Here is a 9,826-nt window from a genome sequence, read left to right as displayed (position 1 = left end):
TCATCCACACAAGCCACTCATTCAAAAGTCCCAGTTTATGTCCTGCTGGATCCCATGGGGACCTGTTTTACCCTAAGCGTGAAGAGCTGGGCAGAGACAAGGTCGTAAGAGAGAAGCACGTGGTCTCTGCCACACGGCATAGCATCAGAGGGCACTGGCTAGCAGCATGCTGTGGGCAGGCCTGCTGGGGTCACGGCCCTGCCCAGTGGGTCCTCAGTCTTATTCAGGGACTCGACCTACTTCCAAGTCCATGTGTAAGTAGCTGCTGCCTGCCCACAGGCTCCAGCAGTAATTGAGTTCTGACCCGGATGGGGCACAGCCAGGGGCAGCAAGGCCTTCCCTCACTGGGGGCCTGGACTCTCTAACGCAGGTCCTCTCCTGGCCGCCATACACAAACACGCTTAGAACCAAGGGCTTTTTGGGGTGAGGGACATGGGTGTGCAAGGTCGGGGGGCTCTTAGAACACAAGGGAACCAGTGGCTGGATGGCCTGGACCACATGGCCTGTGCTTGGATGGTGACAGAGCCCATCATTAGGGTTGGAGCCATGGAGCCTCTAGGTGTGGGGACCAATCGGTGAGGAAGGATTCTGACAGCAGTGGAGGAGAACAGGCAGATGGCATGAGGGAAGGAGGAGCCCCGTGAGGCAAGCAGGTTGAGAGCAGTGGGAAGCCACACTCCCAGGAAGCTGCTTCCAGCTGCGTGCACGGAGGCACATGCCTGCGAGTGTCTGTGCGCGTTCGTGCAAGGTGTGTGCTGCACATGTGTGCGATGCATACGTGTGTGTGCATTTTGGGAGGGAGACAAAGGATGGACAGGTCAGATCATGGGGTCCCAGTTCTCCTACGAAGGACACAAGCAGGCAGTCGGCCTGGGGGAGAGAAAGGCTGGGGCCTGAGGCCTGGGCTGCTCTCGACCCACAGCCGGGACACACAGTCACATGCCTAGTCCCCATAAGCGCACTCAGCACTCACAGTCACAGGGCAGCTCCTCCAAGTTTATGAAACACGCTTACTGAGAAACCTCTGGTTCATTTAGCCCAGAAATTAAACACGGTTATAATCATGACCATGAAGCCAAAACAGAACATCTACCCTGGGGGGCAAACCTACAGTTGGGTTGGGCAGTTGGGCACAGCCAGGGAGGGTGTCTGTGCCCACCCAGCTGCCTGACAACAGGAGGGAACTCCCAACCATGTGTGGAAGCTTCCAGAACCAATGTTTGTCTTTAAATCAGACAATGAAACAAGGCACTTGAGATAAACAAGTACACGCTTGTGGTTTCCTGCACGTTGTGGAATTCTGAAATGACAAAGGCTCTGATACTTTCCTTCACCTGCCGCCTTGTGAAGCCAGGAGCTCTTCTCAGATCTGGGGGAGGACTCAGCAAGAAACGTGTGCCAGGGTTAGCAGGGGAGAGGGGTCGGGCGGGGACAGGGTGTAGAGAAGGCCACTCGCCAACCTGGTCGCCAGAGGCAGGTTCTGGCTCTGTGCCCGAGGCAAAGCATGGGGATGTCTGCCCTGCTCGGTGTCCTCTGTGGCTGCGAGGGGCCTCCCGGGCCTGCGTGTGTCGGGGGCATGACTGAGTCCCAGGGAGGGGCCGCGGCAGCAGCACACCCAATGCTGCATCAGACAGGCTCTCAGATTCAGAGATCCCAACTGTAAACTGCGCCCTGACGTGCCCTGCCCTCTGACTGCTCACACTGAGTTCATCCTAGATGAAGATCGTGAAGATCTAACTGCTGCGTCTTCCCCAGGGAATTCACCCCCACACGACCCACTGATTCTCTCCTCATGACTGGACTGTTCCAGAAAGAGGGAGACGAGCTGCCACCTCTTGGGTTCAAAGGCCGAGCACCATGCTCCATGTGGGGTAGAATGCCTCGTGTTCACACAGCACCCATGCATACGCTCATACACACGCATGCACATGTTCACATGCATGCTCATGCACACACATGAACACATGCTTGCATGTTCACACACATGCTCACGTACATGCAATGCTCATGCACACGTGCACATACATGCTCACCGCACATGCACACACATGCCCACAGGCACACGCTCATGAACACACATGCACACATGCATGCTCATGCATGCACACACATGCTCACACACAAATATGCACATATACACTCATGCACATGCTCACATGCACATGCGCACACACATGCCCACATACAAGCACATGCACAACACACTCCCACGTGCACACACAGTCACACACACGTGCGCGTGCACATGTGCACATATATGTTCACGCACACAATCATGAACACACATTCACATGCTTACACACATGCATACACACTCACTCATATGCTCACGTACACATGTGCACATGCTGTCCTGCTCTTGGCCCTTAGCGGAGTCTGAACCCCGCTGAAATGCACGGAGAGGGTAATGGCTTTGAACAAATTACCAGAGAGAGAGGGAGACACAGACTCTGAAGCAGGCTCTGGGCTCTGAGCTGTCAGCGCAGAGCCTGATGCGGGGTTCACACCCACAAACTGTGAGATCGTGACCTGAGCCGAAGTCGGACGCTCCACCGACTGAGCCCCCCAGGCGCCCCTCTTTTTTTTTTCTTAAACCGATGTTTCTTTGATTCAAGCACTGTGCCTTTTAAAAAGGTTTATTTTGTGAGAGAGGGTGGGGGGCAGAGAGCGAGCCCCAAGCAGGCTCTGTGCTGCCAGTGCTGAGCCCCGGTGGGGCTCAGACTCACAAACCAGGAGATCATGACTTGAGCTGAAATCAAGAGTCTAGATGCTCAACCAACTGAGCCCCCCTTCAGATGCCCCTCTTATTTCTGTTTTCATATGAATTTAGATTTAGCTTGTCCAGACTTTTGTTTTTGAGAGAGAGAGAGAGAGGGCGCAAGAGTGAGGGGCCGAGAGAGGGGGAGAAGGAGTGAGGGAGGTTGTGCTCACGAGGCGGGACTCGCCAACCATGGGCTCATGAGCTGAGCCGAAGTCAGACGCTTAACTACTCAGTCCCCCAGGCGCCCCACGCGTGTCCCGATGTTTCAAAGAGGAGTTGACATTGTAGTTGGGATTGCACCTTTGTGCGGATTAGCCTTGCAAAGACCTCCGCATGACGCAGCGTTGCTCCGGCACGTGCCTGCCGCCTGTGTGCCCGGCCCTGTCCGCGGCAGTGCCAAGTGTGTCCGTTAGAAGCACCCATCTTCCCTCCTTAGCGCGCGTGGCAGGGTCGGGTCTTTTCCTGATAATTGCGGTCTTCCCTTCCAGGGTATTTCCTCGTGGTTTTTGCTCTGCTTTTAAACAACTTGCCAAATTCTCTTATATTTTTGTACTTTTTTCCAAGTTGCTTTTTTAGGGTTTTCCAGATATATAATAAAATACTCTGTAAGTAATTATCTACCTCCGTACTTCCACTTTGTTTCTCATGACTCTGTCGTGCGGTGTGCGTTACCCACACCACGTCAAAGTGCAGGTGGGGTGGTTGGTGTTCGAGGCTTCGCCACACTGAGCTGGGTGGGGACATTCCCAGGGACACATAACTGATGATACTAGAGTCATAGTCATTGATTTCTCTTTCATCAGGAGCATTGTAAAACGGGAATGAATATTGAATTCATTCAATGTTTCTGCAGCATCTATGAAGATAATCATATTATTTGTCCCTATTGCTCTATTAAATGGCAATTTGTATCAGCAGATCTAATACAGAGCCGCTCCTACAACACTGGAAAACGAGAACTTGGTCACAGTACATAACCCTTTTAACACACTGCTAGGTTATGCTTGCTAAGGATTCAGGATTTTCACATTGCTATTTGTACATTCAATTAGTCAATGGTTTTCTATGTACTGATTTCTTTGGTGTCAAAGTTGTGCTTCTTTCAGTAATAAAAACCTGGAAGCTGAAACAAATACAACATAGACGCCAGTCATACCCCAACAATACAACAGTGGAAGCCTTCTCTCTCCGTGTTTGGAACAGCTTCAACACCGTCGGAACAGACAGGAAGTGACACAGCCAGGATTTGGCATTTTCTACTCCACACAAGGGACCTGGAAATGGGTCTTTTATGTGCATCTGTTGGAAACTAGGAGATAAAGGATACTTAGGGAGAAATGTATATTTTAATCTGAGATAATACAGTGTAATAGTAGGGGTTTTACTTCTGGTAAAATTCCAAGTTTGATTTGCTCTTTCACCCACTTGGTGCTTAGCACATGTTTGTTGGTTAATTTGGAAGTTGTTTGGAGGTCAGATTTTAATTCTATTAAAAAAACATTATGCTCATAAGCTGCAATAATGAATGATAGGAAAATATAATTTAATAAGCAACAAAGTGCCTGCTTTATGGAGCTCAGAATCCTACAAGATAAGGAGGGGCTGCCTGCTGGACAAGCACCAGGAGGGCACTGCACACAGACACGCATGCTGACACACATGTGCACACAGACCCACATGTGTACATGGATCCCCAGATACACGGGTATACATGGATATACATGCTGACACATGCACACAGATCCACACATGCACACGGACACCCACATGGATACACACATGCACATGAATATGCATGCTGACACGTGTGCATACGAATACACATGTGCACACATACATCCCCATGGATATACACATGTACATGGACACCCACACGAATACACACATGCACACGTCACACATGCACACGGACCCACCACAGATACACAAGTGCACATGGATATGCATGCTGACGCATGTGCACACAGATCTACCCACACATGCACACATCCACATGGATACACACATGCACATGGATATGCATGCTGACACGTGTGCATATGCATACACGTGTACACGGACATCCCCACGGATACACACATGCACACGGACACCCACACGAATACACACATGCACACGTACACACATGTGCACATAGACATGCACGCTGACACACATGTGCACACAGATCCACACGTGCACACGGGCACCCCACAGATACACATGGACATGCACACTGACACACGTGCACATGGATACACATGCACATGGACATGTACACAGACACGTGCACACAGACACCCACACGGATACACATGCACTTGGACATGCATGCTGACACAGATGCACACAGATACACATGCACATGCATGCACACACGCGGAAACAGACATGTACATGTACACGTGTGCACACGGGCAAGCATGCTGACATACACATGCACATGGACACCCCACAGATATACACGTGCACACACTGACACATGCACATGGATACACACGTGCACACAGACACCCACATGGATACACACATGCACATGGACATGCACACTGACACACATGCATACACCCACGCTGATACACATGCACATGGACATGCACCGTGACACACAGATGCACACAGACACCCACGTGGATACACACATGCACAGGGATGCGCAACGCTGACAGGCACACAGATACACAAGCATACACACGCACACACATGGAAACAGACATGCACATGAACGAGGACTTGGAGAAGTTGGTGTGATTGTAGTTTTGAAGGAGGGTCGGGGCTGGAGCTCCAGTTAGGGTTGAGGACAGCTAGCCCTGGCTGGGCCCGTGGCTGTGTGGAGGGACAAGGGCCACTGGGGACGCAAGACGCCATGCTGAAAAAAGGACTGTGCTGGGGCACCAAGACCACAGCAGTGACGCCAGCCCGTGTCTGAGGGGTCTGTATCAGCCACAAACGAACCCTGAAAGATGATTTCATGAAATCCCGGGGGCTCGTGCCGCCACTAGCAAAGAGAGCCATGGCAGCCTGGGGGGTTCCTCTATTCTGGACAGTGCGTTCTGGGAAAAGCCTGGGTGGGCCTGGTGAGTTTTCTCTGTGACGGACACACAGGGTGTGGCTAAGTGGTGGCTTCTCCTTCTCTCACGCGATCCCACAGGGACACAGTGCATCTGTGGAAACGCAGTTGATGTCACAGGTACTGTACGTCACTCTCCTGCCCATACAGGGTCTGGAGTGCTAAGGAGGCCCCAGAAAACACACAGCAGACCCTCCTGCCTGGTTCCAGTTCTACAGGCTGCCCAGATGGCGCCGTCATCTTGGAAAATTGCAGAACGGCCTGGTGCCCTTCCTTCTGAGAGGAGACTGATACGCTGTCTCTTAATAAAACATGAGGTGGTCCTTTGCCTGCAAGGGCTCCAGAGCCTGGCACAGCCTCCACGTGCAATGGCATCTCTGTGCCTGGCAGGCAGCACCCCCAGACAATCCTGACCCAAAGAGAAGGCAGCCCCAGAGTCACAGCCCTGCCCAGGGAGGTGGCTCTTCTGACTCACACTGGCTACCAGACTGAGAACTACCCGGAGAAATTGAATTTCACTTCGTGGTGCTCAATTCCCACGCAGAGGTTCTGTCTTGCCCTAGACCTCTTGTCCCTTGGCAGGGGTCTAATGCTTCAGCCAGGAGGAGGTACTTGGCTGCTCTGGGGACAGTCACCCAAGCAAGAAGCAGGGTATTAGGGAGGGCTCCACACCTGCACACCCTAGGGAGCCTCTTGACGCAGGGAAGGAGCTGGGCCCAGGGTCAGGGTCCTCTCAGGCCTCTGCTAGGAGCTCTTCCCAGCACCGATTTGTCACTGGAGCTCCCAACGGCACCTGCTCACAGGGTGGGAGAGGCTAGGCGGGGGGTGGGGGGGTGGGTCGGGTGCTGTGGGTGGGAGGGGTCAGGAATCAGGAAAGTGGGGAGAAGTTGTAGAGGAACCTGTCCCCCAGCTCCGGCCCCCACCCCAGGCCTGCCCCTCCCCCAGGGCCCTTCCCTCCTTCCAGCCCCAGGCTGGCCCCTCCCCCAGTCCCTCCCTTCCCCCCAGCCCCAGGCCAGTCCCCCTCCCAGCCCCACCTCTCCCCTCCCCCCCACCCCAGGACTGCCCCTCCCCCAGTCCCATTCCGGAGCACAGATAAAAGAGAAACCTGAGCAGGGAATGTTTGTGGTGCTGCCGCCAATCAAGGACTCTGTTGCCACAGTAACGGGGGCACTTCATCAGCTCGAGAGCAGATGGTCAGTGAGCAACAGGCAGCATATGCTCCGTAAGCCCTGACGCGGGCACAGATGGAGGGTGGGCAGGGCGCTTGGGAGACGTGTCCCCTCTGCCTCTTGCTGGCGCGGTGCTGTTCTCCGGAGGTGGAGGGGTTGCTGGGCCTTAGTGACACCCCGCCAGCCCAGGCTCCACCTAACCAGGTGGAGCTGCCAGGGACACGGGGCTGGTGGGGCACTGGGGCCGCTCCCTGAGGACCCCAAGAGCCCCGTTGCTGCCAGGGTGTCTGCAGCTCCCGCCTCGGCTTCTATGGCTTTTACACAAGAAATCAGATGTCTGGAGCATTTTCAGAGGTGTAGGCAGAGAATGCGGTGAGGGGTGAACTGGGAGTCTCGGACTCAAGGTCACGGCCGGCTGCTGTTGGCCAGTGATCCGTCTCCCACAGGCTCCTGCAGGTTCCTCATTTATCAGTAGTCTGTGCATCTGGTTGGCCCCCTTTAAGTGGGGTTTAAATGTCAGATTCTGCCAAGACCAACAGACTAGTTTGTGCTTGTCCACAGCCACCAGCAACGTGACCTGCAGGTCCTGGAGACGCCCTGGGCTTCCTGAGGCCGGCTAAGTGGCGGGGCAGAGCAGGCACCTTGGGCCGGGGGGGGGGGGGGGGGGGGGGGGGGGGGGGGGGGGGGGGGGGGGGGGGGGGGGGGGGGGGGGGGGGGGCGGCTCACGGTCACTGGGCACAGGCTGGGCTGGCTGTGTGTGTGGCCAGGCCTGAGAGCAGAGCCCACCCTGGGGCTATGCCACCACCAAGTGACCGGGGCACCCTTTCTCCTGCAGTCTCCTGAACCAGGGCCTGCAGGCTGGGAGCATCTCTCCACCCGGAAGGAGTGCGCGGCGGGGGGCGGGTTAGCACCCAGCTGCCCGTCACAGCTCTGTTCTTGGCCTAACTCAGCACTGCTCGCTGGCATTCGGTACCAGCATGGACACGGCCCTCCAGGGCCTGTTCCTCCTGGGGAATGTCCTCAGCAGATTCTCCTTGGGTGGCAGGGCCCTAGTCCTAAGGGCCGTGCTGGGAGCCCCCTGGAGATACCTTCCAAACGTCTCTCTCTGTGAGACAGGAGGAGCAGTTGGGAAGCGGGTTCCAGTTGTCCTTTCCATAACAAATCAGGAGAGACAAACTCAATTTGTTTAAAAACAAAGTCTGGCTTCCTCTGGGGGTGCCCTGTGGCACCTGCCAGGGACCTGTGATGTGCCTAGAGGGCAGAGGGCCTCCTCTTTGTTCCTCTGGATTTACCAGCACGGAGCAGGGGAGGGGAGGGGATCCGGGCTGGGTCCCTCTGGGTGTTTTCTCTGAGGTCACTTGGATGAAAATGTCCAAGTCCATCTCACTCCTGGGTAAGCCAGACCACAGAGGAACATTGAAAGTGACAGGCCACGGTCTCTCTGCTGACTGGCAAGGGTCTTTGAGGAAATGTGTGTGCCTGAGTAGGTATTATGGATGAAGCCAAAGCCCGTGGCATCCAGTTCCGTGGTGGGAAGTGGGCTGGGATGTCCAGGTCCCTGGGGCCTTGCCATACCACTGACACTCCACAGTCAGTACCAGGACAGTAGGCTCTCAGCGGGTGTCTGCTGTCCTCTGTGGCAGTGTTGGCAGCGATCAGCTGTCTACTGTGCCCGGAGGCATTAGTGCTCTGTGGTCCGCAGGGGCCCTGGAAGGTGCGGCATCGAGCAGAGGACAGCAAGCCCGCCGCCTCTGGCCTGAGCCCTCAGGAACACCTTTTACCCTGCCTGTCCCGTGGGTACCAGTGGTCACTTCATGACTTAGCTGGGCACTGCAGGGTGGTGTACGTGGACTGCACTCTGGGGCCACCACAGCGGGATGGAGAGACATAGAACATGTCTTCTTCTGCATGCACTCAAGAACCCAACCCTCAGAACTGGATTGTCACACCCAAGTGTTTCATTTGGAGTCAACTATGTCCTGGGCTGATGGGTCTTCTAAGATTCTACAGGAAGAGCTAAGGGTTCCAAGGTGTGTGGACAGCTATGCATCTATTTACTCTTCTCAACTGGTCTCCATCTTCAGGGCTTGGCAGGGTGGGCTTGTGGCACTGAGGGACGGGGAGGTGGCCTGCGGAGAGCCTGTCATTTAACAGCAGGGTGTCCCAAATGCCCCCTCCCCCTCCCAGCCCCTGGGAGGTCTCTAGGCAGCAGGACGCAGCTTTGAGGCCCAGAACTGGGTCATCTCAGGCTTCCTGGGGGCTGGACATCCAGGGCACCTGGGTGAGTGTGGACGGACGTGGACGTGCACTGGTGTGCCTGGGGGACCAGAGCCTCCAGTCGGGCCTGGGGCACCATGCAGCATGTCTTCCCTGAGGGGCTGAGGATGCAAGTCTCAGGCGTGGTCACAGCCTGCCATGGAATGACTTCCTGAAGGTGGGAAATGTCAGAGTATTATTTCATGGTTTTCCTGCTGCTTAAAACTCAGAACACCTTTGTCTCATGATCTTTCTTCTTTTGCTTGGACTTTGGAATTTTCGGTAACAGTAAAATCAAACACTACTATAGATGAATGGTGAACTGAGTGCCTGGCATGCATCACGCTCAATAACTGAATAAATGTCCTCGACATGATTCACACAAGACCCAGAAACAATGTTGTGAGCCTCTGTTTTTTCCCAAAGCAACAACGTAGTTTGTCTTTGGTTTCATAGCAAATGCACAGCCCTGAATGTGTGTCTGCATTGCCGTGATGAGCCCCAACACCCCAAAGGCTCCACCTGTGTGAGGCCTTCCCCAGCTGGCTGGGGACCCCAGGGCGGGGCTGCCGTCTCATGTCCCACAGCCCC

This window comes from Suricata suricatta, chromosome 7 (genome assembly GCF_006229205.1).
Source record: "Suricata suricatta isolate VVHF042 chromosome 7, meerkat_22Aug2017_6uvM2_HiC, whole genome shotgun sequence".
In the NCBI taxonomy this organism is placed as follows: Eukaryota; Metazoa; Chordata; class Mammalia; order Carnivora; family Herpestidae; genus Suricata; species Suricata suricatta.
This window is presented reverse-complemented; position numbering follows the sequence as displayed.